Raw genomic sequence first — 9,145 nt, 5'->3', positions numbered from 1 at the left:
TTGAATTAAAAAATTACATAAAAAAATGAGAAATTTCAAATAGTTAATTTGATACTAATATCGATATATTTTTGTCAAAATTTTATGATATCTTCAAACATATATTTTATTCAAAAATAAAAACATCATCGCTTTTTCAAAATCACATAAAGTCACATTATAACATCAACTGAGATAAAGAATAAAATGAAATATTAAAATCACGATGTATTTCGCTGCATTGCGCGAGTACGCTTCTAGTTAATCTAAATAGTGCACTTTGAATTAAACAAAATAGGGTAAGACTATCTCCAACTTCTTTTTTGCATTTTTTTTGTTTCTGTTTCTTTTAACTCATTAAATTGAGAATTTACACACATCAATTTTCAAATTCTTAATACATAATTTGACCTAATTCTGATACATAATAAGTTGGAAATGACATTCACTTTAACAATACATATCCCTTTATATATTGAATTAAAGAATTATGACAGGTACAGTAAGACGTCGTTTATCAAACACTTACCCGATAAGTGTTTACCGGTAAAATTTAATATTATTATGTACTTACCGGGTAAGATTTTAGTCCACCAAAACGACATAGTATACAACAATTTACACGGTAAGTGCTTACCGTGGTAAGAGTCGTCGCCCTCACTTACCGGGTAAGACTTTTGATCATTGTCTCGCTCTTACCAGATAAGATTCTTGATCCTTACTATATTTATCCGGTAAGGTAATATTACTTGATAAATGCTTACCTGTGTAAGCGTTTAGTAAAAGGTCCCTAAAAAAGGGTTCATAAGGAGTGAGAAAATGATGATGGATGGTGCTTTTTCTCCTTTCATTTCATAGTGTGAACTGTGAAGTCAGACCCGTTCCTGACAATTTTTAGGCCTGGGCGAAAAGTAAAAAGGGGCATTCGATAAGTATGATATTTTTTCAATATATTATTTTTATAATCAGAAATAACATTGAATTCATATAAAACCGTTTTTTCGAGTATTCTTAAACGCAAAATCAATATTATCTACTAGAACATTTTTTTTGTAGTATCGTTGATTTGTTTCGTCATAAAAAACATCATATGATATACTTTTGGTACATATAATGACATCATTTGGGGTCACAAAGTCGATTATTCTGATTTATGAGTGACACTATGTAAATCAATGTAAATATGTTGATTTTCCATGTCATCTCATGTTAATGTTTTTAACACCATTTTAAACTTTTATATTATGTTTTCGAATTTGGGAAGATTAACATCATTTTAAACTTTATCATGCTTTCGAATTTGGGAAGATTAATACCATTTTAAACTTTATATTATGTTTTCAAATTTGAGAAGATTAACACCATTTTAAACTTTTATATTAGGTTTTCGAATTTGGGAATGAAAGAAAAGAATGAGAAAAGAAGAAAAATATAGCTTTTTTTGTTTGTGTTTTTAATAGAGAAGAGAGAGGAAGAAAAATTAATCAAAAAAATAAATTTTGATATAATTTGTTCCCTTTTCCTAAAATAATCTCGAGAACAAAATATTTTTCTTCCCTCATTACTTTCATCTCTTTCCTACGTAAAAGAAGACTCAAGAACATAGGGTTAAGGTTAAAAAAAACTTTTATGGAATCATCGATTATATAAATTTAAAAACTCATGTTGATGATAGTTTGAGATGTTATTATTCTTTAAGAGAAAAAATAATACATAAAATTTATACACTCAATATTAGATAATAAAGAACAATTATGAAAAAACAATTATAGTTTTATTATTCTAAATATATATATATATATATATATATATATAAGTTGTACCCTATTATATGGTTGGTAATTTTTTCAAAAGATGAAGATTGTGTTAGCTAATAATAAGAAAATATATCATATTTTAATATAAAAATAGAATTCACACGAGAATAGAACAATCAAAAGAGTTGATGGGAGATAAGTTATGGAAATTATATATCAAAGTTTTTGAAACAAGTGGTTTTAAACGTCGGTTTTAGATAAAAAAAACTTAGAAAAAACATTAATAATATTATATAATGAACGACAGATTAACCTCTTTAGGTATTTTTTTGTCCAATATATTTAATTCATACATGTTTGGGTCTTTAATAGTTAATATAGTACCAAAATCTTTTCTTATTATATTAGATACTAATTTTTTTATATATCTTATATTTATTAATTTTTTAAAACTATTATTATATATATTAAAAAAATTTGGATCCCTAATTTTTATGTACGCCGACGGCCCTGTGTGAAGTGAAGTGTGTACAGTTTTGCAGATTATAAACGACAATTTAGGTGGGGTGTTTGGCTTTTTGGGGAAATGGACAGTTTTGGATTGGAATGTTTCTGACACTTGTAGTTATTTCCAAACTACGTCCTTCAACTCGCTACCCCTTTTCAATTATTGCAGAAATTGTCCAAATTAAATAATTCCAATTCTCCCATTCCTTTTATAATATTACTTTTAGATGCAATTTGTTGACATTTTCATTTTCTAAATTTAATATTTATAAAATAATATTTTAGCAAGTCGTTAAAATGTTATTTGCTGAATATTTAGATAAGTAGTAATTTAACAAAAGTAGATTTCGCCTGTTACTAAAGTAGCAATCGAGAAAACCTAGTTTTTTCAGTCAATTATGTAGAAAAGTGACTATAAAGTGAATTAGAGTAGGGACATTAAGAGTTTGGTTCAGTTAGTATGGAAAATGTGAACCGAACAACATCAGGCAAATACTTGGCTACCAGACTAAAAGCGAACCGTAGGTTTGAACCGAACAACACGCACCAAACCGAAATAAAGCGGTTACCCGGGATTCAATCCATGATTACCCGAATTTATGAAAGATATTATTTACAATATAAAAATGTTGTTGAAATATAACATTTAAAACATTTACATACAACTAAATAAAAAATAACAATTTAAGCAATATTAACTAAAATAAGTTTGGTTGTTTAAGATCCATTTTTCAGTTAACGTCGAATCTTTCACGACTTTGTACTACCAAGTTTAATTGTCCACCGTAATACTTGACACCAAAACGCAAAATATTTTTACTTATTTAACTTTCAGTTAATAAATAAATAAGCAATATTAAGTATTAAATATTTATTATATCATTCATTGATTATATCTGGGTAGGTTCAGGTTCCCCGCATGTATCTATAATTCAAAATCAAAACCCGAACCAACCCGTGAATACCTGGATTTCTCCGTTTTAAGTTTTCTGATTATCGGTTTTTCTGGTTTCTAATCATCCGATTCGACTCGATTTCTTGATTTTTGGGTTTAAACATCCCTATATTTGAGGGTTTAAGATGAATGACTATCTTGGATGAAATATACATGGATACATAGAAACAAACAAAAACAACAACTCTAGAGATATACAAGATGGAAGTTGTCTTTTTCTTTTGGGCTCCAGGTCTGCTACTTTTCTCTTATGGGGATCCCCAGGCCCAAAAACACTAAGTATACAAAGAAGTTGCTTTTATAATATATTAAAATATTAGTTTAAATACATTTTCAGCTAAATATCTTTGTGATTGTAATTTGAAAATTGGATTAAAGAAATTGAAAAAAAAATAGATGTGAGTATCAAATTAAAATAATATATTTGTTTTTTATATAATTTGTTCGATTACAAAAACTTAAGAATGAACTACAACAATTATTTATGTGTTTTGGAGAAACATTGGTTTTCATCCCATTAGTTCAATAATTACACAGCCATGTGGTATGTGTTTCGTTTATGTTGTGAAAGGTTACCACTAAGTGGTCTCACTTGCTAGTCATATGAGGGATATTTTGGTAATTTTACATGTTTTTTAACAAAATTAGTATATAAATGTTTAAAACATGTATACAAGTATTTTACATTTCAAAGGAAAAAACCCTAAACTATATCCAACCACCGCTCTTCTCTCTCCTACATCCATCTCCTACCACAGATACAACAAATGCTCTCCAACAATCACTATAATAACACAAGTTCAATAGTTGTTTTAAAATCTTTGTAGAAAGGGGTAAAGTTGAAAAGTGGTGTTGTGAAGGGTCTAACTTTGTAAATTGTATTCTAAAGGGGAAGAAGCCTCATTACCTTTCTCATTTTAATCGGCTAGAGCTTTTGGAGAATGAGTGTGCGATAGTAGAGAAGAGAAAATGGGAGGATGATAAGCTAACTTGGAAGACTAGCAGCAATTTAGGAAGCTTCGATCTAAATCTCAAGTAAGATCTTCATCCATATTGCTTCCAGTTCCATAGTGAGATGTGGAATTTGGGAAGTTGCGGATCTACCTAATGATTAGATTAAATTCCAGTTGAGTATTTCGTTTTGGAGGAGAAACCCCTTTGAATATCGAATTTCATATGAGATCCTTAATTTAAATCAATCTTCCATGGTATTTGGGGTAGAGTTGATCCTACTTCTCCATAAATTGTTTGATCTCATCATTTGAGTAATGAATTCCGAATTTGGAAATTAGATGAGAGTATCCAAATGTTGAGAGAATGATTAATGTCGATATTATGTAGTTATACATATCAATGTTAGTGGAAATCAATGTGGATTTGAGTTGTGGAGTTGCTAATGTCGAGCAGGGACTGTGCAGGGGGACATTGAGTCTCGTGGATTGTCTTGCGACGTAGGCCGCATGCCAGGTAGCATAACCTACTGTGTCTCGTTTTTCAATTTTTGATTGAGAGGTAGTTTGGAGTTGCATCATAGGTTGTCATCTAGGAGAGTTACTAGTATTCCATTAGAGGGTATAATTAAAGTAATAACCTCTCTTTTGTATAACCTAAAAATTCAGGTGTTCGTTTGGTGAAATCTTAACTTAAGAGTGTGTGACTAGGCTTTGTAGGAACCCAGAACCTCATATACGCTAGTAAATACTGCTTAAGTTAACTAATAAGCGAAATCAATTGCAATAATACTAGAAAGGTTAACTGAAATGACAAAAACACAAAGATATTAGAAGAAGCAGTCAAGTTGGTTGTATTTCACTAAGCTTGAAGATATTACAAGAACACCAAGAACACACAATAATGTGTGTATTGAAAAATCTCTCAACAAGCTAAATCTCACAAGTGCCCAAAATATTCTCTCTAATTTAGGCAGGAGCGCGTCTTCTCAATAAATGAATTGGTAAAGAAAATCCTTAGAGGAATTACCCTTTTATAATTTGGCATTTTGGCAAAGTCAACGCATCAACCAGTCTTCTGCCTCCACGTGTCTGATTGCAATAACCTTTTCTAAATATGTGTTGGACAGAGATTGGAACACTTGTAAGATGAGGCGTGAAACCTTCATGAAAACAGGTTAAGTAGGAGATCCAAAGGCTCTGCATGTACTATGCAGAGGCTCTGTGTCTGGGAGTTGAGCTCTGTATCCAAGTACTTGGCTTTGAGTGCTCAAGTCTTCAATCTTCATTCGCTCTGTATCCGAGCTCTATATCCGAGCTCTTGGTTCCAGGCTGCTTTCAGACTAAGTCATCTTGACTAGAGCAAGAGACCTTTTACTTACACTTTCAAATAAATAATCTAACAATCTCCCCCTAAGTGTAATAGAAAGAGTTGATAGAATTAAACACTAGTCTAGAAAGCAAGAGGCCCATAAGGTCCTTTGTAAATTACTTTTATTGAAATTAACAGAATTGAAACAACACAAAACATGATTGCAGAGATAGGAGCCTACATATGTTGTAACTTCATGAACCTCCAAAGAAGCTCACGAAATTCTAGCACGCCATCATTTATGCATATAAGCTCAGAGGCTCCATCTCTTGATGAGGGATCTTCTTCTCTCTTCCGAATCAAATGATTTCTGATCCAGTGTAAAGTTGCGTTTGAGTACTTGTACTTTTTGTCTGTCTGGAGAAGATCTTTTCACTAAGCTCTTTTCGGAAGATAACTCCAAGCTCTGGATCGATAATGACTGTCCAAGATGGGATGTGTTGAATGCCTTCAAGTTGTTCATTCGACGTAGTGATACACAACCATCTTGAGAGCTATTTGGAAGTCCACCTTGTTTCTGTATACCAGCAGATCCGTCATTGTTTGTCTTATTGCAGAGTTAGCCACAACATATTTGATCCTTTATTCCTTTTGTGGTCAGTGTGGAAGTACAAGGTGAGAAGATCCCAGGGGTTTAGATTCCTGAGGATACCGTCCGTAAACACACTTATTTGGCCTTGTGACCTCTCCACCATGTATTCATAGAAGATAATATGATTATGAGCAAAGGTTTTTCTCTTGATGTCCAGCTCTTGTCTGATCCCAATGCAGAAGTAAACTTAGCTTTAGGGCAGTGTGTATTGATGAAGAAACCTCTGTCTGATATGCTCTTGGACCATGGGATGTAGATTGATTTTCGTGCGAGGCACCTCTTCCCTATCTTTGTATAGAAATTGATAGATCTTCTCATTAGCAATTGGATCTTCAATCACTTCGTTTGTGGGAAGACGCCTCCTTATAGCATCCATTTGATCCCTTATTTCTTGAACTCTGTCATATGTGGGATTAGAGCTTGGAGGTCTACTGTTGCTGGCTTATGGATGACTTGGATTCTGTAGATATTGACTTGGAGCTTGGTGCATAAGATGGACTCGCTCTAAAGCTGGAACAGAAGTTGATGCAGACGTAGACGCGAGTCTTGAAGGATTCACCTGTTTGGAAACAAAGGGTTCATCCTCAGACTCTGATTCAATTGCATTGACCACAACTACCTCTTTGTATTTTTCTAGTTGTTCTTGAGCTACCTCCATAAATGGCTCTGAGGACGAAGTTCATGTAGATGGAGATGAAGCATTAGTGATTAACTTCTGAGGGGAGGTAGATGCTTCCATGTCTTCACCTAATACATATGCAGAGGCAGGCTCTGGTTAATCTTGAGGTCTTGATGAAGTCATAGGCTCTGGTTGTGAGTTGTGAATAGGTACAGAGGGGACAAGGGCAGCTTGAGCAGCATGTTGATTAGAGCTTTCCCCCCTTTTGATGGTCTTGAAGGCCAGAGTCATTTGGATCCTCTTGATCATCAAATCTCCTCCTCTTCTTGAAGCTTTCTGTGCATGGAGAATCCATTTTCCTCAGTTTCTTCTTTCTCTTCTTCTTTAACTCTGAAGGAGCATCTTCTTGACCTTTTCATGGAGCATATCGACAATGTCTTCTACTGCTTGAGTTGCTTTGTTGATCTCGACATCCGCCCTGAATGTGAACTTAGCCAAAGATCAACGCATCTCTGCAGCTGCCATCTTGGCTGTATAGTTGAAGTCTGAGGTGAAGGCTGACACTTTCTGCAAGAGTTTATCTCCTAGAGCGACCTTGTCGGTCCTCATTATATAGTATGCTGAAGCGCTTATGGGAATCAAGGCCATCTCATTCTGCTTGACCATGTCCTTTGTGAACTTTTAGAATTGATCCACAAAGACAGGCATGATTGTGGGCCTTGACTCCTTCATATTCATGTAATCCACCACCCTTTGTAGAGTGGCATTGGTATATGAACCATCAATTCCCATTTTCATTCGAGAAGTTTAGCATTCGTCAGAGACTCAGATTTCAGAGCTGCAATGGAAGCTGGAACATCATCCAAAGCAGATGTAAAGGTGGATGGCTCTGCATGGGCCATTGTGAGTTTTAGCTCTTTCAAGGAGCACTGAATAGAGGTGGTAAAGGCATGGAACTCTGCATTTGTGACATAATTAGTAGGGGTAATCTCTGGCTCAACATATAAGCCAGAGTGAGTCCTTGTTCCTAGGACACCTTCATTTAGATCTGTTTGAACGTTGAATCTGGAAGGATTTTCGTCTGATCCTTGTACCTTTTCATCAGAAGAGAATGCTATAAACGTTCTGTCATGATGAGCTCTTCGAACCAATTCAAAGTCAGAAGGAAGGTCATAAATGAGTGGACTAAGAGGCTGGTCGAGAGCCTTAGAGTCATGTGCACCTAGAGCTTGCTTTGAACAAGCTTGGAGATCAACAACTAGTGCAGAGGAAACACATTCCTCCATGTGGGCAAGTATCATGGCATGGGGAGACATGTCACTTATCTTTTCAAATGTATCATCCTTTTGAAAGGATGAGCGCTGCAATGTGGCTTCCCTTTGGCTGTGCAGACGAGAGGTAGATGCAACCTCTGGTTGGGTAGGCAGGTTAAGGTTCGAGGTGTGCACCTCTGTTTGAATAGACCCTTTTGCTCTGACAACTGGACTAGATGATTGGATTGCACTCGGCTGGGGGTTTGGAAATAAATGTGCTTTTTAGGCACCATTTTCTCTCGCTCTTGCTCCCCCTTTCCCTCTGCTCCCTCGGCTCCCTTTGCCTCCTCCTTCTTATTATCCATATCATCTGCGTTCTCCTCTTCATCATTAGCAGGGATCTTCCTGTTATAATCCTAAATCCGATTGTTCCCATCATAAATTATAGTATCAAAAGTATTAAAATTGGGTGCTAGTGCTGCTTCCATATTCTTCCTTTCTTCTTGTGTCTTGTTAAGCTCAATAGATGCATCATCTTCTTCTTCACTTTCTTCTTCCTCACTCTCCATTTATGACTCTTGTTGCAAAGCCAACTCCCTATGTTCTTGTTATAATCTCTTTTTTAGCTCTCTGTCTTCTTTTTCCCTATACTCTCTCTCAATTTTAGCTTTTTTGCATTCTCTTTTTCTTTTCCTCTCTCTTTCTTTTCTTTTATTCCTTCTCCCTCTTTCTTTTCTATTTCTCCATCTTCTCCCTCTCAATCCTCTCTGTATCATCCTTTACTGTTCTCTCCCTCTCTGCCTCCACACCGACACCCTCTTGTTCTCCCTCAACTCCGGCTTCTTCCCCTATGCGGGGGGGGGGGGGGGGGTTCGAGTCACTAGTTCTAGTGATTCGAGCATACGTCTGTATGATTACCTCCTTAGTCTTGATGTAAGCCATCAACTTCTTAAACAATTGTCTCTTGTTTGGATACCCGTCCTTGTGTAGTGTAGGATGGTACGTAGATAACACATTTACGGGTGCCATTGGGCCCTTAACGCAAGGTATCTCTTGCTCGTTGAGTCCCGGCCTGAGAAGCAGGCTTAGAAACCTTAGGAACAACAACACAGGCAAAGTTTTTCCCTTGGATTTGTCTAGGTTCTTCTTTGCAACAACAAC

Source organism: Cynara cardunculus (genome assembly GCF_001531365.2).
Source record: "Cynara cardunculus var. scolymus isolate 2C chromosome LG 13, CcrdV1, whole genome shotgun sequence".
NCBI lineage: Eukaryota > Viridiplantae > Streptophyta > Magnoliopsida > Asterales > Asteraceae > Cynara > Cynara cardunculus.
This window is presented reverse-complemented; position numbering follows the sequence as displayed.